The following is a 22,788-nucleotide window of genomic DNA, read 5'->3' as shown; positions in this document are numbered from 1 at the left end:
CATTTTACTGAACCTATTTGTTAATCCTGTATTTTTCTGAATTTTCTGTATTTAACACTTAGCAAAGGACTGATCTTTCTCTTAAAGTTTTTAACTTGATTAAATTCTGTGGAGGAAGATTGTTCTCACAGTTTCCCATGTGGAAAGAAGAGGTTAAAGGGTCATGAAGAGACATTTCCAATTAATTTATATGAGTAAAGTTGCTGAAAAGGCCAAAAAAATTCTTTTCATTGAGACGCCGATGTAAATGTTTGGAGCTTAAGATTGTCTATACAGCATTTCTAACTGTAGATGTAATGGACATTAGTACTAACTTTACCTTTTTTGCCTTTGTATTTCTCTGACTATTCCTGACAAGATCTCTGTTCTGATGTTCTCACAGTTAGCATTATATCTAAAATTTTTGTGATATTCATGTCTGACAAGGCAGCGCTCTTTGACTCTGTACTATACTACCAGTGAAATTGAAGTGGTACACAGAGGGGCAATGAATCTTACATGGTTTCAATACAAAGAAGCATTTTCACTTCTGGATCCAGAAAACAGTCACCTGTGGAAGCAGGGGAAGTGTCATTAACCTCCTTCCCCTTCCCCTTCCCCTTCCTCCTTCTCTCCTCCTTCTCCTTCTTCTTCTTCTTCCACACCTTTTCTTTCCTCACTATTTCACAGTTTCTAGTTGTAGAGTTGTGTTGAAGCACTAATATGGTTTACTGATTGGCAGCTGTTCTGTGTGGGTGATGGCTAAAATGATCTTTGTGTACATTATATCTCTGTTATGAAGTTATAAACCTTGATTATATTAGGTAAAGTAATTAGATATTGTTCAAGATTCTGGAGAGAAAAGGCACCACATATGTGCCAAAACATAATTATCACCATTTTGCTCGGCTTAATTGTTCTGTTGACCATGTCCATAAAAGGGAGTTTTGGGAATGTATGCATCACTGTTGCCAACACTGGTATAATTCCACTATTAGTGGCTTTGCATTAGCAAGATTCCCATAGGTACAGATGTCATGTCATTTAGTTTGGATTTAGACAATATGTCTGTAAAAACCCAGTAGCCATAGCAGCTTAGCAGTTTTGTCCATTCTTGTTTGTATCAAATGTCATCAAGGCAAGTTTTGCTGAATTGAACAGTGACAGGAAACTGATGAAAACCTTACAGCCCATGAATTAGATTCACCATTGGTTATTTTTACTAGGATTATACAGATTTTTTTTCAGTCACCCCTGAATTCTCCTGTCCTTGGATAATTTTGTTTTCCAAAACCCATCCAAAGGTCTGAGTAATCAGTTTTCAAATGTGCCTGCCCTTACTGGTCAGAATTCAGAAATTAAGATTGTCTTGCTTATATTTCAGTTATAGCCACCTTGTTAACTTCAAGGAAGGTATTTGAGGTAATAGATGCTATGGTTGTTTCATATCTCACAAAATTTTTCACTGGGCTGAAGTCCATTGTGAAGAATTAACAAAAACAACACTTCAAACTCCTTTTGTTGAAAACATGTTCTAAGTTGGAAAAAACCCCTAACAGTGCTACATTGCTCAAGCAGCAGGGCAAATTTCTCTTAGCAAAGGCAGATTAGTTTTAAAATAATAGTTTTTCATGAAGCAGCAGGCAGGGCTGCTTTGCAGTGGCAGCAGATCCAAGGGCAGCACCAGCAAAGGGCAGGGCAGGGCAGAGCAGACAGTGCCCCTGAATGATGCTGTGTCCCCTCAACGGAGCAAGGTGACCAGGCCACGTCCCTGAGGGTGACAAGGGCCAGCCAGATTCTCACTGAAATCAAGAGGTCAAGCCAGGAAGTTGAGTCTGTTGGTCATAATCTGCATAAGCACAGTATGTCACCAGGTGCTGGCACAGCTGCAAGAATTCTTGAACAAGGTGGGGGAGCAGGACCATTATTTATAGCCATTTCTCACAGCTGTTACCGAGGTCCAGGCAGCCTTTTCATGTCAAAGCTGGCCTTGACTGCAGGTAGCAAAACCCTTGTGGTCTCCGTGCACGGGTGTGCATGTGTGTACTGAGAGGTGTGCAAGGTCCTTACAATAACTGTTAGCCTTACCCCAGTCATAAATTAATCACATGATTGTCATTGTCACTGCACGGTATAAAACCTCTATTGAGGACAGGACTGACTTCCTTCCAAAATTTCTTGAGAATAAAACTGAAGATTTAGTCATCCCTTCAGACTATACAGAATCTCATACTGGTATCAATGGAAGTTGTACACAGAAATGGAGAATGCAGCTCTTGAAATGATCTTGATACATTTAGTTGATACTGCAACACCACATTGAGCTTGGATTAGTGAGAAATGCCTGCCTGTCGTAACACCACTGTTACTGTCCGTCTATCCTCTCTTTATCCCTTCCTCTCATGCATTCCTTTCTGTCCCTTCTTTCTTCGGAATTTCTTCCCTGCAGGCAGTCCTAAATTATAACCTTTAAAGGCATCATTTGTACCACCTTCTTTCTCCTTTGGAACTGTTAGTATTAGTGACTTCGAAAATTTATTAGTGTAATAACATTCTTGGGGAAAAAGTAGGGCTTGAGAGTTCATATATGCTGAATCTGATGTTTGCAGATGGGGGCAAATATCCTGTGGGGTTTTTTAAAACTGTGTTCACATCCAGAACTCACTTTGTTGCTGTAAAGCAAAAAACTTCTAAAGCCACATTTTTCTTGAATACCTAACCTGTTCTTAAGCCCTGCTGTCTTAGCTTATACTAGAACCGAAGTGCTGCCAAAAAAACACACCAATTAAAATGTTTGTAGCTAACCTTGAATTCAGTTTGGGCTCAGGATGCATCTGCAGTACTGATAAGAATAGGTGAGTATATTCAGAACAATTTATACATATCACTACAATGTCAAGGCTACTAACTTGCTAAATTTTCTTCATCCACCCAGGACTAGAATGAACACAGGGTTGGAGTTGATGGGTAGAAGTGAAGTGGACTGCCTCAGTCAAGGCTATGCTGTAAATTTACGCCCTTCATAGCAATGAACTTGTTTGCAGGTGTGAAAGAAGCATTTGGTTTAAACCCCATTTTCTTTACAAAGCACTTATTTGTAAAGTGCTGTTTCTCTTCACTTTTTGTCACAGTGATAAGTCTTGCCCCTAGTAACATCACTCACTATACAGTCACCATCTTATATCCATGCCATCCTTTAGGTGAAATCGAGCTGGATAAAAGAAATAAACCTGTTCAAGGAATAGATTTACTGTACACCAGGGCAATGAATTAAGAAGTCTCCAAACTCTCTAGTGTGTTCTATATTTCCTGGCCATTTAGCACATCTCTTAGAAAAACAAACAAGAAAGATCACTTTCCTCACCCCAACTTGCAAAGGCAAATTGAATCTAAAATAAAAATAGGATGCATAATTTTCTTTTAAAATGCTGAAGTAACTTTTGATTTTTTTTTCTTTTTTTCTTTTTCACTGTCTCCTAGCAAGGTAATGTGTTCACATAGAGTAGTTTATGATGGTGTGCTTTCCCTGAATTTCTGAGCCAAAAGTAGTATGCTAAAATTCTAGAAGTGTACATTAGTTCCAGGCACTTTGATGGACTTCTTATGTGACCTTGTACAAAGTGACAAGGTGATAGATTGGATACAGTAGTCAGAATTCATCACTAAATTTAAATTTTTATAAGGTTTGGCTTACACTGTTGAGATGTAGAATAAGGAACGAGTCATTTTCCAGTTCCTTGGGTGCTGAACTGCTCTGAAAACCAGGCCATACATTTCACAGAGCAAACCATTAAAGCCTAATATCTTTGAGTCCTACCAGCCGCAGAATCTGGTCTCCTTAGGTATCTGGCCCTGGCTTTTTGACAACAAGTAACCTGTAATCTTTGTGCCTCAACTTGCCACTCACAAAATGAGCTTCCATTTAACTTTGCATCCCCTTTTGACTTTCTTTTCAAGCCTATGAGAATCTGGTTGTAGCTGAACACATGGACTTTACCTACTGCAGTTCTTTCAGTTGTTAGTAGAGACTCTAGCATCTGTCATCGTTTAACCCTGTCTGGTAATTAAATACAATGCAGCCCCTCGCTTACTCCCCCCTCATCTAGAAGGATGGGGAGAAGAATCGGAAAGGAATTTAAAAATCGAGCGTTGAGATAAGAACAGTTTAATAATTGAATAGAATAAAAATGAAAGAACAATGATAACAACAATGACAATAACAGGTGGGGGGGGGGGGGGAGGGGGGGAGAAGAGGTGTGTGTCGTGAGGAGGAATGAAATCCAAAGGGAAAGGAAGAAAGAAAATAAGTGATGCACAGTACAGCTGCTCACCACTTGCTGATCAATGCCCAGCCAGTCCCCCAGCAATGATCATCAGGGTCTGGCCACCTCCCCCAGTTTATATACTGAGCATGACGTCCCATGCTATGGAATATTCCCTTGGCTGGTTCAGGTCGGTTGCCCTGGCTGTGTCGCCTCCCAGTTTCTTATCCCCCTCCAGCGCTCCGGCTGGCAGGGCCTGAGGAACTGAGTCTTTCACTTTGTATAAACATCACCCAGCAGCAACCAAAAACATCCATGTGCTATCAACATTGTGCTCACACCAGGATAAACCACAGCACTGTACTGTCTACTAAGAAGAAATTTAACTCTATCCCAGCTGAAACCAGGACAGCATCAATAATCATGACATAAGGAATTTATGATTCGAAAAGGAATTTTATAGCACGTATATCAGTAGGTACCAAACACAAAAATACACTGCTCTGGTTGATCATATTGCATACATGAATACTTTAACCCAACACAAAAGCAGAATAATTTGTAAGGTTTCCACAGAAAATAAATAATAGGAGATATAAGTTATGTTGTTGAGAAACTTTGACTTTTAAGCAGGGTTGGGTGAATTCGTATTTATATTTTTCTCTAAAAACAAATTTGCATTTAACATTGTAATATCAAATAAATCTCAACTGCATTTATTTGCATTAAGTGCACTGTCTACAATTACTTTGGTGAGTGAATTAACAAGATTGTCCAAATCTTTTTTACAGTTCATTTGATTTTACGAAATGCTCATCGAAAGTGAATTTTAAAGTAGGAACCATCAGTACGCACATTATAAACCTTCCTTTAGAATCTACATTGGACATGTTGGAGGTTGGAGAGAAAGAACTGGGCAAGAGACTAACTGAAGTTTCTAGCTCCATCATCTTGCACCAGAACCTGACTCAGTAGCAAAGTCAGTAAATCCCATGATCTGAGCTGACTCTGATGTCATAATATAAAGCCCCTGAAGCCAAAGGTTTTGCAGAACTGTTTGACCCAGTCTGGTAAATCCCTAGAGTTCTGTAATTGTTTTACACTCCATATATTTTCTCTCCTAATTTACATTGTTCAAACCGTGCTTTTTCAGACCAATAGCTTGTGCAAGAAAATAAAGAAAAGCCTGAGCTAATGTTCTACAAGTAGTTGTGTGTGTGTGCTCATTTCTGCTAAACAAAAACTCTTAAAGACAAAAAGTGCTGATGAACTTGCCTGGATTTTTTATTTTATTTTTTTAACTTGGTGTGATATAAAAAGTAGTTCTTGCTGTCTGTCCTGGTTTGGCTGTGATAGAGTTAATTTTCTTCTAGTATCTGGTACAGTGATATATTTTGGATTTAGTATGAGAATAATGTTGATAACACACGATGTTTCAGTTGTTGTGCTTACTTTAAGACAAGGACTTTTTGAGTTTCCTATGGTCTGCCAACAACAAGATGCACAAGAAGCCAGGATGGAGCACAGCCAGTACAGCTGACCTAAACTAGCCAAAGGGATATTCCATACCACAGAACATCATACATAGTATATAAAGTATGAGGAGTTACCCAGGGGCCTGCCAATCACTGCCTGGGGACTGGCTGGGCATCAGTCAGTGTGTCATGAGCATTTGTATTGTGCATCACTTGTTTGCTTTTTTCCCTTGGGTTTTATTCTTTGCTCTCCCTTTCCTCTTCATTATAATTATGATTTTTATTGTTATTATCATTGTTATTACTTTAATTATTAATCTGTTCTTATCTCAACCCACAGGTTTTACATTTTTCAGATTCTCTTCCACTTCATACTGGGGGGAGGGGGGTGGGAAGTGAGCAAGCGGCTGTGTGGTACTTAGTTGCTGGCTGGCGTTAAACCATGACACTGGCTAAGAAAACACTTGGTTTTAGACAGCATGCTGGGTGTTTAGAATCATACAAACAGAAAGAAAGAGACTTATGAAACTGGGGAAAGAAGCAGGAGATTCAATTCCTTCCTCTGAGGAATTTTTAACTTCATCATAGTAAAGATCCACAGTCATGACAGTATATGGGTCTCTAAGGTGGGGTGTTCTCAATTACTTCCACTCACATTCTGTTTCACTGCATGAATAATTAAACATTTGTGGACCAGGGAATAAAATCTGACTATTCTAGCTCCCAGATGAGAGTCTGTCCACACATCTAGGCTGGAGAATACTTTTTCCCTTTTCATGCCCACAAATATTTAATTATTTATGTAAAGTGTAAAAGGGACATAAGGAGAAACTGAAAAATCCAGTTTTGTTGCAAGGCTTTGGGGTTCTTTCCAGGGAGGTAGGAGAATTCAGAGACCGTAGCTGAGCGATTCTTTACCACACCCAAGCTGATGCACTGAACAGGGATGGAGAAAGCCTCCACTGATCAAAGCCTTCAGTGGAGATTGTACGCAATGATACCTTCTCTGGGTTTTTTCCTTTTCTCTGCTTGTTATAAATTCTTTGGTAAATAATAAGAATTTTTAATAATCATAATAAAAAACTTTTAAAATAGTTTGCTGAACAAGAAACTAGTGTTCATATACCATGGTCTTGTTGTCGTTATGGTCCTTCATGAGCTGTTTTCTACCATTTTGGTTCTTCAGAGTCGTCTTTCACTTTGCTTAAGGCCCTTGATGTTCGTGAACCAATGTCATTTAAGCGTTTCTTTCCAGATGCATCTCAATGTCCTAGTATTAGTGAGGACTTGAATCTTCACTAAGCTGTCATTCATTCACTTATTTATTGAAAGATACATATTTAACATTACCAATATTGGTATAAAATAAATGAAATAACCAAACCCCCTTTTCTGCAGACATATTTTATACCGTCTGATGATTCTTTAGGTTTAGCACTTTCACAGGTAGTAGTAATTCTTTGCAAAACATATTTTGTACCTCAGATGAAAGATGCACCCGCAAAAGGTAAAGAGTTTTATCATCTCCATTCAGTAGAATGAGAATGAAAAGTGGACTGGAAAAGTGAAATATGCAGGCTGTGAAAAAATGTGTACCTTAAAGAGAATTTTACCTCAATAAAAATATAGTTATGTCAAAAAAGATCTCTGGAAACAAGTTTTTCCTTATGCAATTAACTTGCTGTGTTAGGCCTATGGCTGGAAGCATTTTCTAAAACTTCTTCCACACCCAGTTATAACCCACATACCAGAGTCTGAGACGTGTTTTCTCTGTCCTTCTCTTAGGGAAACTCTATTCAGGTAATGTGACCTTCCAATGATCATTGAACCTATTTTAAGATGGAAGTTTTTAATTAATAATAGGACTTACGCTTTTTCTTTTTCTCACTAAGCATATATAAGCATTAGCATACACCTAATAAAGTAATAACCTGGTTATAAAATAAACAGTCTGTAGTTCAGAGCTGTATATTTAAGAGATCTTAACTGAATCTGACACTGGAGTGTCAGGTGTTTAATACTTCTAGTGAAAGAAATACTTGTTGACAAGTACAAGTGATATGATAGAAAGTGGGAAGACACAGAGTGTTTTAAATAATTCAAGACAAAATTTGAAAAAAAAAAACCCCAAACCCACAAAAAAGCAAGCTTGAGAAAGGGTATTTTATACCAAAATATTTCTGTTGCAGGATAGTACAGCCACTTACTGTAATAGGTACCTAGGCTACAAAAGAAGTATTTTATTCAAAAATGTTTACTGATTTTTGTTACCATTCAACCACTATGTAAACATATTTCTCAATTTTGTTTAGTTTTAAAAAAGTTGTCAGAAAATAAGACAATAACACTGGTATCATGCTAGGGTGTCATACTTTGTAAATAAAAAGTGTGTGTTCAAAAAATAGCACAATGCAGGTTTGGGGTTTTTTTTTGTTTATTTGTTTGGGTTTTTCTTGGGAATTTCAGATATATCATATATATTCATATGAAATAAATCTGTAATTTATAATAAGTATTTCATTAGTTCTATGAAATTCCAGCTTGTAGTGCATTGCGGCATGGAATAGATTAGAGGGAGACAATAGTAATTTTTCCAAAGAGAAAAATAACTACAAACAGCCTGCTCAAGAGTGGATCTTCTGAGGAAAGGATGGAAATAAGTGCCAAAAAAAGGGGATGGGGGTGGGTGGTGGGCAGGGGGAGGGTGTGTGTGTGGTATTTTGGGGGTTTTATCTGTGTTGAGTAGATTGTTAAGCAAAAGCCATTTTCCAGGTGAATCCTGTAGTCTATAAAAGAGACAGTTCTTCTCCCTCATCTTTGTATTTTCAACCCCCTGGATTAATAAATTCCTTCAAAAAAAAATATTCTTTTCAAATGACTGATGAATGGAGGCATCCATAAGCTTCTAAGTAATTGACAACTGGACATTTTAACAGAAGCAATGCATAAAGCAGCATTATAGAACAACTGACCAATTCAGCAGTTTGTGCTGCCAGTGATAATTAGATGTTACAGCTCAATGGAGTGCTGCATTGTTCAGTTTGGAAAGGTATTTCACCCATTCAGTAATTCCAGATGCATATCTCTCATGTCTCCAAATCATTGTCTGCCCTTGACGCTCTAGAAAGGAGCAATGACAGAAATGAACTAGGGAAGAACCAACAGAATAAACTCAAAATATTCAGAATTATTTGCATTTTAGGTGGATTGCCACAGGAAAAGATTTTCTCTAAATCCTGTGTTCAGTAAACAAGTTACTTGCAGTGCTCAGCTCAAAGGTGTGAGGAGCGTGGTCTTACCTGTTCATTCCGTAGAAATGCAGCATGATTTTGCTTGAAGTGAGGTATACACTAGAGTATAAACTGATTGTACCTTTATGCCTGTTAGATAAAGTTTTTATGTTGCCTGTGAAGGAGGAATCATTCTGAGTGCAAGCTACCTAACTATGTCTGTTAAAAATAAGAGTGGAAGTATACTGGGATTATTAGAGCTAACCATGCAGTCTCTATCTGACCAAGGATGAACATTTCAGATGATTTCCCATTAAGTAAAACAAGTTTATTGTCTTAGTCTCTATTTTTTGACAGGAAGCACTTATGAGTGAAACAGTTACAATGAAAATACAGATTTCTTATAAATGTTGTTTCTGTGTTTCTCCTAAGCAATATTTTAGGCAGATTTAGAGCATTCGTTGAAATACCTCATACTACCATAATATGTGTGACTTCAGAGGGACTTCAAACACCAAAGCCATTTATGTTACTTACAAGATTTGCAGCCTCCACCAAATCACAGTTGCTTCTAGAGCAAGAAACAGTAGCTTCATAGTACAAAATGATATTATTAGTAGCTTGGAACTTGGGGTGGTAGCACAGATTTTGTTTTGAACCAAAGGGAAGACTTTGTAAGAAGCTGTTCCATTTTCTGAAAGCTACTTATGGAAGTTATTTCATGATGTATTATCTATTGTGCAAAATAAAAAATTAATTTCTTACTGGGGGTGATCCAATAGTTTATTGTAAAAAATAACTTTTTTTTCTGTAGATGTTATATTTTAGAAATCAATCTTTTCATGGCCATTAATTTTGTCTCCCATGTGAAGTTGTGCAATATGCGTGGTTCAAGAATCATAGAATCATAGAATGGTTTGAGTTGGAAGGAACTTTTAAAGATCATCTCATTATAATCCCCCTTGCCATATACAGGGGCATCTTTCACTAGATTAGGTTGCTCAAAGCCCCATCCAACCTCACTTTGAATACTTCTAGTCATAAGGCATCCACAGCTTCCGCAGGCCACCTGTTCCCGTGTTGCACCACCCTTACCATAAAAAATTTCTTCCTTACATCTAATGTAAATCTACCGTTTTTCGATTTAAAACTATTACCCCTAGTCCTGTCACTACAAACCCTAGTAAAAAGTCATTCCCATCTTTCTTGTAAGCTTCCTTTATGTACTGAAAGGCTGCACAACCTTTTTATATTTAAAACTTGGACAATTCCAACTCTTTCAGCCTTCCTTCACTGGAAAGTTGTTCTAGCCCTTTGACCATTTTTGAGGCTGCCCTCTGGACACTCTCTGAAAGGTCCATATTTTTCTGGTGCTGAGGGCCCCAGAACTGGATGCAGTACTCCAAGTGGGGTCTCATGAGAGAAGAGAGGGACAATCAGCTCCCTTGACCTGCTGGCCATGCTTCTTTTGATGCATGACATAATATGATGGCTTTCTGGGCTGCAAATGTACTTTGCCAGTTCATGTCCAATTTTTCACGTAGCAATATCCCCAAGTCCTCTGTGAGGCTGCTCTCAGTCCGTTCATCCCCCAGTCTCTACTGATACTGGAGATTGTCCCAACCCAGGTGCAGGATCTTGGCATCCCTTACCTCTCCTGTATCAGCTGCACCTCAGCTTGGTGTCATTCATAAACTTGTTGAGGATCCAAATACTTTTACTGTCTACATAATTAATAAAGATATTGAACAGCACTGATCATAGTACAGACACCATTTGGTACTGATCTTCTGATACTGAATCATTAACTGCAACTTTTTGGATGTGGCCATCCAGTCAATTCCTTATCCATCTTAAAGTCCATCCATCAAATTTAGTGACAACAATGTGTGTGGGACCATGTCAGATTACAGATGTTCAGATAGATCATGTCAGTATGTTGGTCCACCAACAGTCACTCCATCATAGAAGGCCACCAGATCAGTCAGGCACAATTTGCCCTTGGTGACCCCGACTGGCTGTTTCTAATCACCTCTCCATCTTCCATGTCCCTTCACATTCTTCCAGGAGGTATTGTTCCATGTTACTGGGCATGGAGGTGGTGCTGACTGACCGGTAGTTCCCAAGGTCCTTCTTTTTACCTGTTTTAAAAATGTGATGTTTCCCTTTTTCCAGTCACTGGGAATTCATCTGACTTCCATGAGTTTTCAAATACAATTAAATTCTCTTTAGTTAAATTTTCTAAATTTCTTATGTTCCTCCAGGGTGTCAGTATTGAAAATCTAAGGGTAACTTTGTACTGGCTCTTCACAGATGGGGAACCTGTAAGTGTAGCTGGAATATACAGTACTCTGCATGCCCAAGCTTACTCCTACAAGTGTAAGTACTGTATACAGCAAGCCTGTTCTTCATCTCCCTGCTAGGTGGTTGCATACTTGCAGGAATAGGTGGGTTGTACAACTTTTTGCTGTTTTTTGTAGAAGTGTAGATAAACATAGCCAACAGGACTAAGATGAGTAATTTATTGTTGAAAATAAGACTTCAATGAGTTGAAGAAGATTTACTTTATCGGTTTTGTGCCCAAAGTAAGTGAGCAGTAATCTGAATCTCACCTTTCTTCTATTTTCTAATTTGGATGACCCACTAGAAAAAGAAGAGGTAAAGAACAGATTTGTTGGTGCATGCTCGTCTTTAGTTTCTTGCAAATATAAAGCCAGCAATGCCAAAAGAAGCTAAAAGAATATTTTTGAAGGTCAGATAAGTTTAAGTTTCTCAGAATTCAAAATATTTTGTGAATGCTACTTTTCCATTTTTCACCATATTCTTCTTAATAGGCCCCTTTGGAATGACTTAGATCTCCAGGTTAAAAGTTTCATGGAAATATATGACTTCAGCTTAATTTTTCTGGAACTTCTGTTCAAGGTTCAGTTAAGATTCTTGAGGGAAGACGGGTTATTTCAGTTCATCCAGGTGGGCTTGCTTTTGTGCTATGTTTTATGTTGAAAATAATTTCAGGTGAAGCTTGAGAGGCATACTAAATTTTTAACAGAAAAGTTACTTGGAAATCTACTTCCAAGAAAAATATCACCACTTTCCCACAAAACTCTTCCTATATTCAAAAATATATGTCTTAAGTTAAACAGCAACAAACAAACCTCAAAACTAGTTTCCTTGCTTTAGTATTACATTTCTGCATTTGTTTGTTTGAATACATTTATTAGCATTCAAGATTCAGAACTGACTCTTCCCCATATGTTTGTGTCGTGACTAGCTCAGCAAGGGTTAAGACACAAGGTGATACTGATACCACATTTCCTATAAATCTTTAAAATAATGTTAATAAGAGATAAGAAATGTGATTGGTGTTAATGCTCCATGTCTTTTATGTTTTCTTAAAGAACATAGACATTAGTCTTCTGGCTTTGCAAACACAGATACTTGCAAAAGATACTTGAGAATATGGCAGGTGCTAAGGGGACTCTTTGCCTCTGAAGTTAAATTTATACTTCCAGTCAGGATATTTCTTGTGAATGATTTTCTTCATTTCTGATGTGAGTCATGTACAATGAAATAGTCCAAATTACTTCTTTAGACAAGATGTCCAGAGGCGGAAGTAAAGGACTGTATATTTATTAAACTGATAACTGATTCAGGCAATGTCAAACTAAATGTGGAAGACCTCACAAGGTTAAAGAGCAGGTCTGGTTCTCAATCTATTAAGAACCTAGTTACCAGTGAGATACTGAATGTACTATGGAAAAGCACAAGCTTAACTCAGACTACCTTTCTTCAATTACTGTGTTTTCTTTTTAGTTAAATACAGTAAACTTCTATTGCATGAAATCTGGTCAGCATAGTTAACATCATTTCAGGTTCATACTAGCATACAGTGGTGTTACTCTTCTCAAGTGCTTGATCTGTAGTATTCTGCCACTTGGCCAGTTTCTCCAGAACCTATTCCTGGGAAAAGGTCTGTGCCTCCTCTTTTGTCTTTACCAGCATATGTTGAGCAATGAAGCACAACATTTGCAAATGGTTTCCTTAATTTGAATACACAATTGTAAACTCTGTTTTTGTCATCTTTCTTCCCTCCTGTCCTGCCCTGTCCCATGAAACTATACAGTTAAATTTCTTAGGTCAAATTGAGAGGATAAAAATGAAAAACACTTAACTTTGAGCAATGGTTTTCCATTACTAAAATTCTGTGGTAGAATAGAAAATAAATCACAAGTTATTCAGAAATCAGAGTCCCTTTGGGAATTTTTCACAAAAGCAATATTAAAATGTATATCTACATTATTTTAAAAGGTGGTATAGGCCCTACTAGGAAAATATGTATTGTATACATATGGTGTAATTGGTTTCTTGAAGGCTTGACTTTAGTTTCATACTTCATCAGTTATTCCTTCAATGAAGTAATATTCTGCCTGGTTGGACAAGGTCTTTAAAGCAATTACAAAAGGTTAATTGTACCCAATTATCATATTTAATATGATAATAATGCCATGATATGTGGTGAATACCAGTAGTTTTATCCACCATATGTATTTAGTTGCCATATTCATTTGTCAAAATATTTCTGGACACAATGACCTCATGAATGTCTGCAGCTGACTAGTTTAGTATTTTGTAGTTATTATTTGCTTTTAGTAAATTTTGAATATTATGTTTCCTTTCATCCTGACAGACCTTCACACATCTGCCAAGCTGCATTTTTATTTCTACTGTAAAAAGGTACAGGTGGTCTGACCATCACAGCTTTGGACTTCTTGAATAAACATTTGAAAAAACAATGCAGCTGGCCTGTCTATTAATTTCAGGAATAGCACTGGGTAGGCTCAATGAAGCAAATTTCATGATGGTTAAGCTGGAACATTTAAGTATCCTTTAGCATGTACTTGCTCTGTTGTATTTTTGATCCTAATCTGAATATAAATGGTAATTTATTAAAAGCTAGTGGGACTAGGAAAATTCTAAACTTGTCTTAGTTTTGTGTTAAACTAAATCAACAGGGATGTCCCCAGTGATAACCACAGATAAAAGGGGAAATTGTGAGTTAGATGTGAGCAGGAAAAAATACTCAAACCCAAACCAGGCTTTTAATTTGCAGAACTGTTAGCCATACAGCAATGCTAGCTTACATTGGCTTACCTCAAAGGTCTCTGGTTATGATTTTCACCTGTTTTGAAGGATGGTGAAGAAAAGTAAAATATAAAATTATTTTGATCATTAAAAATTATTAGGAGATGAAGGGGAGGGGACAATGACAGAGTGCTTTTCTTTAGCTGAAAAAAAAAAAAAAATCACATCATTTTCACAAACTAATTTCACAAATATCATTGGTGATAATATGGAAAAAGGCCCAGATGAAGTGAGGTCGGATCAAGCAGAATGCAACCAAGAATCCCAGGGGGAGAAGTGAAGTTAAAAAAAAAAAAAACAAACAAAAAAACAACTAAATAAAGACTGTAGATGAAAAGATATTATTTAAAACCAGATCAGGGGAGTTACGGGAAAAAAAACAGAGAAGAGAGGAAAATGAAATAAATGTTCCTTTAAATGAATTCTGATTTAACATTCCCGAACAGGAGAAAATAAAGATAGCAAAGAGACGTTTTCAGTATATAATGCATAATGTAAAGAAAACAGAGAAGTATTTTCTTCCCTTTTACAAGCACATTTTGTACTGTTGGCAGCTGCAGTGGCACTGATCATATTTGACATGTAGTGTCAACATGAATGAACTGTCCTCAACAGTTTAAAACTCCTCCACTTTAAAACACCCTTATTTTCACTAGGAAATCCAGCTCTAATAAGTCACCAGCAACTGTTAATGATCCAAACAGTCACTGGACTTTTTTTGACGTTTCTCTTGCTTTACTCTGTTCTGAACAGACTGATAGAGGCATCATAAAGGTGCCTAGGTCCCCTTCCACTCATGACTTTCTGACTGCTGGAAATGCACCAACACAAAAGCAGGCTCCAAGGAATTGCAGGTGTAAACACCAGCCTATATAAAAAGGTGTAATAATGGGTTTTCATCTTGGACAGAATGAGGTTAAGCCCTTTCCTGTGTCTTCATTTAAGCGTTTTAAAATGTGGCTTAGATGTTTTAGATGAACAGTACTTGTGAAATACAAGCAATTTTTTTAACATATTGCACAGAAACAGTGGCGTGTGGCAGAAGAGTGAGTTAGGGGGCACAGGCTGGAACAAAGACACAAATGCTGGTTTTAAGGAAAAGAAAATCACCATATAGCAAGTAGTGTGCTAGAGCAGGGACCCTAATAGGTTGTGCAATCTCCACCCATAGAGATCTTCATGCTGACTCTGCTTTGGGTAGAGGATCAGATTAGACACTTCCTGAGGTCCCAGCTTTAGTTATCCAATGATTCTGTTTTGTTTCTAACTGCTTAGCATTTTTAACTAACTTTTGTAAGTTTTCAAGTGTGATTAAAATTGCATGCTTTTAATCTCATTTTCTGAAAAAAAGTTAATACCTTCTGAAGCCAGTTTATATAAAAATACCATTTACTTATGTGTCTTAAAGTAAATGTATGAAATTTAAAAGTACTTAATCCCTTATTGAGGTTTTATTTTTATGACTATTAATTTCATATTTATATGAATTTTATCCTATATTTATTCTGTTGAAATTGATATTTGAATATGTAAGCATGTTTACACTGCTTCAGTTTTGTCATAAGAGAAGTGGCTGTGTCTACATTGGGCTTAAAAGTACTAAAAATCTTATAACTGTGGAGTTTTTTAATGTCATAGCCAAACTGGTGCAATATGGACTTGTCAGGTGGACAATGGTGTGGATGGTGGACTGTTGGGTGGTTGCAAGGGATTGTGATTAGTGCAACCATTCTGCCTGGTTGCAAGTTTTACAGTGTTAATTTGGGAGCTGATATTTGGGCTAACAATGCTTAGCATCTTTACAAGTGACCAGGGTGATAGGGCACAATATGTTCCCCACAAATTTGTTTGATACCAGGTTGGAAGAAATGGTCGATATGTAGGAAGGCAGGACTGGGTTCTGGACAGGCTGGAGAAGTGGGCAGATAGGAACTACTGTGGTTCAGCAAGACTGAATGAAAAGCCTAGACCTTGCGATGGACAAGACCTTGCAGTAGGACAGGGTGGGGCTGACTGGTCAGAAGCAGCTCTGCAGAAAAGGGTCTGGAGCTTTAGGGGCACCAAGTTTTCCAAGAGGCAGCAATGCCTCATGCACAATACCCGCTCCTTGCTGGGCTGCTTAAGCAAGGTTTCAGCTAATAGGTCTGGAATGGGATCGTGCCCTGCTCTCCAGCACATATGAGATACACCTGGAGTGTTGTTCCCGTCCTGGGTTTCCTACATATGGGGCAGACACTGATGTTCTTGTGTGAGTCCCAAGGAGGCCATCAAGGTGGTTGGGGGCTGGAGCACAGGTTGTTTGAGGAGAGGGTGCAGAAGCTGGATCTGTTCATCTGGGAACAGATGGCTTCAAGGGGCCCTGATTAATACTTCAAGCTATCCAGCAGGGTGGTGTAAAGAAGACAGGGTTAGATTCCTTTGAGTTGTATAGAGGAGTGAACAGACTCTGGCTGGAACATGGAAAATTCTGACTGAAGGAAAGGAAAGTTCACTGTGGAGGTGATCAACCATAGCAACAGGTTGTAAGAGTCGGTCTAAAGAGAACAATATTGTCTCAACATTGCCAACAAAGACCTGGAGATGGAATGTGGTCCTCATGGACACCAAGACACAAAGACCCTGGGAAAGAGAACTGCACGGTACGAGGAGTACTATGCCCATTCCCTGCCACCTGAGATTGAATAAGGCCACATAACAGCTGTCCAGAAGATGGATCACAACTGTAGTCATAACAACGAACCAGAAAACAATACAAGAACACGCCTTCTGGTCTGAAGCTACCCACCTCTGCGGCAAGATAACCTGGCTCGAGAGGGCAGAGACTGGCGGAATTCTATGGACCAGAGGAGGAGCAAGGTGTGTTGCTTGGCATAAAAAGATGCCTTCTTAGCAACTGAACTTTGGAGATCTTCTCCACCAAGGATCACAGCGATTGGAAGGACCAGCGGACACTGCCTGGACCTGGGACCATAGGGACACCTTGGACCCGTGGTGGTAGCTATAATCCTCTTTCCTTTTCTTTTTACTTTACCTTTTATTCACTTTCTGTCTTTCTACCTATCGCACGCCGTTTCACGGGCAAACAGTAAAATTGTGCTGTTTGATTGAAGCATAACCCTTTGGCATGGTCACCTTGATTTTTGCGCTTTGAGATCATAGTTAACGAACCAAGACAAGAGACTATAGAATACTTCAAAGGTAGCAAAGGTGGAGGAAGGAATAATAGAATGGAACGGTAAAAAGAAAGATAACAAAAAGATGCCAGCACAGTTTCCTGTTCCAGATACTAGAAAAAAAGGCAGAGCTCTCCTTTGAATGCAATATGAAAGACATTCCAAAGTCTTAATCAATTTTGAATGTGACAGATTTGCAGAGTACCAAATCTTAGACAAAATGTAGCAATTATACATTGAATGTACAACTTAATTAAATTAACACATATATATGGGTGAACCAACAAGGGTTTTTTTGATTAATCATGATTGTCAGTACCGTTGTGATAGGGTAATTTGGGGTTTTTTGTTTGTTTGTTTGGGCTTTATGGGGGGGTGGTGGTGGGTTTTTTCGGGGTGTTGGTTTTTTTTTTTTTGTTGGTTGTTTTTTTGGGGTTTTTTGTTTTGTTTTTTTTTCAAGATTCCCCAATTATATATAGTCTGAACTGTGGCAGAAATACTGCTTTTGATATACACAGGCACATGCCTCTCTGAGTGTAATAACAAGTCAATGCTAAAGGGAAGCATGGAGTGTTGTTAGGATATTGCCTCCAGCATCTAATGCCCTAAGAATCTATCTACATTTGGAATCCACTCTATCACTCATGTTTTAGCTTTTATTAGGAACTTGAAGATCAATTTATCAAATGTAGGCTGCTGGGGGAAAAAAAAAAACAACCCAAAAACATGACATTGCTCAAGGTTCTTTTCTGTATTATATTGGGATATCAGCACTTAAATGCCTGCAAGGTAATCTGAGCCTTGTAATTAGTAATAATTCATTACAAGCTGAAAGCACCATATAGAACACTTACAACCCCAAAGGACGTAATTGTTAACTGCAGCTAATGTTGTTTTATGATTCCAATAACTAAAATCTATTGACTGTGATTTTATTATGGTTTGTAAAGAATTGAGTGTCTCTTCCATTTTCCTCTAGCTTCAGGCATTTGCTCTCTGTCTTGTTTTCTGTTACCATTACAATTGAAAAGCTGGACAGAAATACATTTCTTTGTATTAGTTGGCAGATGGAAATTAACAATGTTCAAACAATTGATGATATTATTAAATTAACATATTTAATCTTGAGTATCAAGCTATAGTGCCCTGTTCATTAATATATTTAAAACCATATGGTTCCTTTTGTTTTTGGTGTCAGTTTAGTTGGGTGGGCAATGCTTATGCATAACATAAGATACACTTGCTGATTCTTAAAAGGTCTTTATTCACACTTGAGCCAAAGCAGCTGGTAGAGGGCTAAAGAGCACTCAAGTCACCCAAATCTCTGGATATTGCTTTCTGCTGTACCATCTGTATCCTGTTAAATATTCTCAACTTTTGCCAAGTTTGGCCAATTTATATGTTAAATCAGTTGCTGAAAACAGGATCCAAGATGCTTGTGCAGGGGAAAAAAAGAAAGTATTAAATCACATTAATCATTTGTTTTGGAAAAATCCAGTTCAAGTTCTACTGCACAAATAATGGCAGTAAGATACCAGTTTTCTTAGTCTCCAAGACAAAAAGTAGGAGGGCAAGGGTGACTTCAGGACACTTTATTCCCAGAGAAGTATACCCTCTTCAGCCCCGAGAGGAGATGCCATTCAGCTTTCTGTTGGGAGTCAAAAACCAGTCCTGTGAAGCAGCTGTAGAATCAATTGCAATTGCAAATGCTTTTTCATTCAGTATATGCTATAATCAAATGAGTCTTGAATGGGCTAATCACTGGCATTGTGCTGCCTCATAACCAACTAAATATTGAAGTTATCCTAAGCACCATATATTTAGTGATACTATTTGGTGCTAATCTTTAAACAAGTCAGTGTTTAAATTTTCTATTAATCTACTAAATTAGGAGGACAAAAATCTCGTCTCTGGATGCGATATTTTTCCTATAAATCAAAGACCTGCTGCAGTGTGTCAGTGAAGTTCCATCCACTGATTACATGTCAGTCATCTTTACACAGTTGACCATGTCACTAAAACCTACTGAATGCATTAAAATTGTTGTTTGGTTTTGTTTTTTTTTTAGTAGTTCTGCTTTTGTCTTTAAAAAATCTGTTGATTCCTGGCAAAAAGATTTTTTTTTAAAATGCTGAGTCTGATTTTGTTTCTCTTTGTTCTTTCTCTGCTTAATTCTTTTTACACATTTTACTCCTACAATTTAAGCTCTGATATTGCAAAGACATTTACACTTCGACTACAGGATTTGTATATAGATTGCCAGCACTAAGACCTTGCCAAATTTCTGATATGATAGTTTCAGAGTCCCATTGTTCTCCCTCCCCACAGTAATACCATAAAACATTATTTTTCCCCACTTCCCACTCTTGTATTGAATGAATGTGTATTCATTTCAATAAGAATGCTTCTGGGCTGAGATCTGATGGTATGCTAGTGGCCTAACTTCAGTGTTAAATCAGTTAATTTAAAAAGTAATTGTGGGTTAAATAACAGTATAAATACTGTCTAACATAAGCAAGCATGTCAGAAATAATTCCTCATGAAAACATTTAAATATGTTGTGCATTTTTGTTTCCATGGCCCTCTCTTGACCTGTGGTAGCTATGAGAAACAGATCATTCAGGTCTAGAACACAAAGGCTACAGTTACTTCACTTCTGAATAAAATTTCAAATTGATTAACTCAAACATTTCTTTATTTTAACTACTTTTTTTTTGTCACAATATATACAAAGGCTTTGAAAAGGAGGAGGGGAAAAAGATTGTCTTTTTAAAAGGTTTATTGAAAAAGAGATAAAACCACAATATTCTTTTTCCATAGTTGTTTCACAAACTCTTCCTAAACTTATGAATCAGTCAAGTCTGTACTTGATAATGCATGAAGTGGGTGGGTCTAGGATGTAATGCCTTTGTTAATCTACTTGCACTTTTAAGTGCTTGTGTTGTTTATACATATGCATATTTGATAAGCAGAAATGTTGCTTAAGTACTTTTTTAAAGTGTGCTCTCTTGTAAAATATAGGCAATAATCTTACTAAAGGACTAAGCTATTTTTTCTAGATTCTCTGATTTCATTACAGCAAGTGGTACACAAAAGACATGCTTTGCGTATTGGATTTCTGCATTGCTCTTAACAGGTTCTTCGTTACAATTCACCAAAGTGAAAATACAAATCTTGAAACATAGTTACAAGTAATGATTTTAGAAAATATATAATTAACTTACTGAATGGTAATTAAAATTTGTTAAGATCTACATACAAACTGTCAGCAACCAAGAAGAGATTATAGCCTTTCCTTTTAAAAACGGGCTTCACACTAGGGAAAACCAATAAAATACATTTTTAAACAGCAAGTGTTGAATTACTCACTTGGCTTTCCAAATGACAAGTCAGAGATTTCACAGGTGGTGCCAGTACTTTATGTCTAGTGTTCTATCAGGATTCAATAGAATGACACCACTACTTCATTACTAGGTCTCAACTACCTAAAATAGATTAAAGTAGTCAGATCCTCTGATTGTGTGATGATGGCTAATTTTCCCAAATTATTCATGATCTATTTGATATCTATGGAAAAATTAAAAAGCACTATGAATGTCATCTCTGAAATGAAACCATGCAAGGGTTCTCAATCTTATATACTTATGCTGCCTGAATTTTTGCTATTAATATGAATTAAGTTTTTTAGAACTCATAGTAGTATTTTCTAACAACAGATGAATACAGAAATGATTTAAAGTTGGTCTCAGCTTCATAAACTCTGTGGGACATGGATGGGTCTTAGCATGAAGAAACTGTTAACACCTTATAATTACCTGTCATTCAGTGATGTAGCTCACAGGGGCTTCATTTAAGTAATGTCTACTGTAATTTTACTTGAGTAGTTTTGGGTGGTTTTTAAACTCATCTCTCAGACCTTAGAACAAAGAAATAAAGAAATACAGAAACATAAAAAGTTCTTAAAATACTGTTGTAGTCTTTTTGAGACTGAATCTTTCAAAGTGGATTTCGATGAGAGCAAATATATGCAGAATAGGAGATGTGGAGACTTAAGTTTTAACTCAGAAATATCTAGAAAAAACTTTCTTTATCAAATGACATAATCTTCCGTGGCTTTGCTAATGATTTGGTTTATGAAAGCAATTTTATTCTGTGTGCTGCATATTAGTACTTATCTTCTATGATTCCACAGCTCACTTGTGGTTTATATACACAGATTTTTTTAATACTTCAGTAATATTCAGAATAAAAATGGTTATATATGAAGACATGACTTAGTGTTTCTCTGTCATTCAGTGGTAACAGAAACCTGGGCATTCCAAATTACTATGTGAGGTAAAACCAGAAAGACAAAGACAATACTTCAGGTAACTCAAACAATGTCAGGTCTGAAAGCAGTACAACAGGAGTGTCCTGAACACGTTCACTTTATTGTGTATGTCTGAATTACATTAATAACTCTGTCACAGCAGCTTATTTTCATGATACCCAAAACCCAGAGTGAAAAGGTAATAAATTGCTACTAAAAGTAATTTCCTATTGCTAAAATGAATCACCTCTGCAGGTCAGACTGTCTTTCTCAAACTGTTATTTTGTAAAGTTCCGTGGTTTAAAACAGGAGTATAGTCAAGATGCAAATTTACAATCCTTTCATGCAGAAATCATGCAGCAGATACTTCCATCTTGCCCTGGGTTTAGAATTTTCCTATATTTAGGTCTGTATCTCTTTCCTAGGCCTCCAAAAATTGTAATTGCATCATAGTCTTTCTCCTGCATTTCCAGGATTTTAAACTTGAAAACCTCATACACCAAGGGCCTCATCAAGAGTATGTGGCCTAAGAAAGTATTTCAGATTACTTGTCTTCATTTAGGTATCAATAGGACAATGCAATCTCAGGCTTTCAACAGCAAGAAAAGGAAGAATGTATCCATACATACAGTGATCTTAACTGCTTCATGTTACTAAAAGCTTCTATTTTAAGGATCTGTGAAAACTATTCACATTTTTTTGTAATAAAATTGTGAAAGATTCATATCAGTGTAAGAGATCATTGGAAAATTACCATTATGAAAATGTCTATTTTATTCTCATCCTCTGTGGTTCTAATTGCACTGAACAACAGCCAGGGGCTGTGCAAGTGTAGTGAGAGAAGATTGTCTTTTCTCAGTTGGCCTTATGTTTAGAACTGACACATTGTCATTGTCCCCTGCATGTACACTTCCAAAGCCTCTCCACTTCAGACTCCAGAAAATTACACATATAGCTGAGCTATTCATACATGCTAACCTGAATAATGAAAGCAGTGCAGAAGTAGCAACACAGACAGTGCAGTCAGATTCATCTACCTGTTGTCACAGCTAGATCTTTTGTAGAAACTATGCTGGCTAATGTGTCTCACTGGCACACTGCAGCCTACTGGGTATAGCTAATGGCCTCACAAAGATTAGCTGCTCAGGTAAGGTGATTTAATTCCTAGTTTAAGCAAGAAATTTGGCAACCTGCTTCTTACTGTCCTAAGTACCTCAA

At 37.3% G+C, this 22,788-nt stretch overlaps 1 long non-coding RNA gene across 4 annotated transcripts in view; it reads right to left on the bottom strand.

The window, feature by feature from the left end:
• Nucleotides 1-22,788, bottom strand: part of LOC308056425 — a 43,160-nt gene extending 20,372 nt beyond the window's left edge. For 3 of the 4 annotated variants that reach the window (XR_013924826.1, XR_013924827.1, XR_013924829.1), the window contains exon 1: nt 1-22,788. This exon is cut by the window's left edge and continues 5,882 nt beyond it. This is a non-coding gene — a long non-coding RNA (uncharacterized lncRNA). The other variant, XR_013924828.1, reaches the window with a different exon arrangement.

This window comes from Falco punctatus (genome assembly GCF_963210335.1).
Source record: "Falco punctatus genome assembly, chromosome: Z".
Taxonomy (NCBI): Eukaryota; Metazoa; Chordata; class Aves; order Falconiformes; family Falconidae; genus Falco; species Falco punctatus.
Note: the sequence above shows the minus strand (reverse complement) of the source record. Positions and strands in the feature narration are given on the sequence as shown.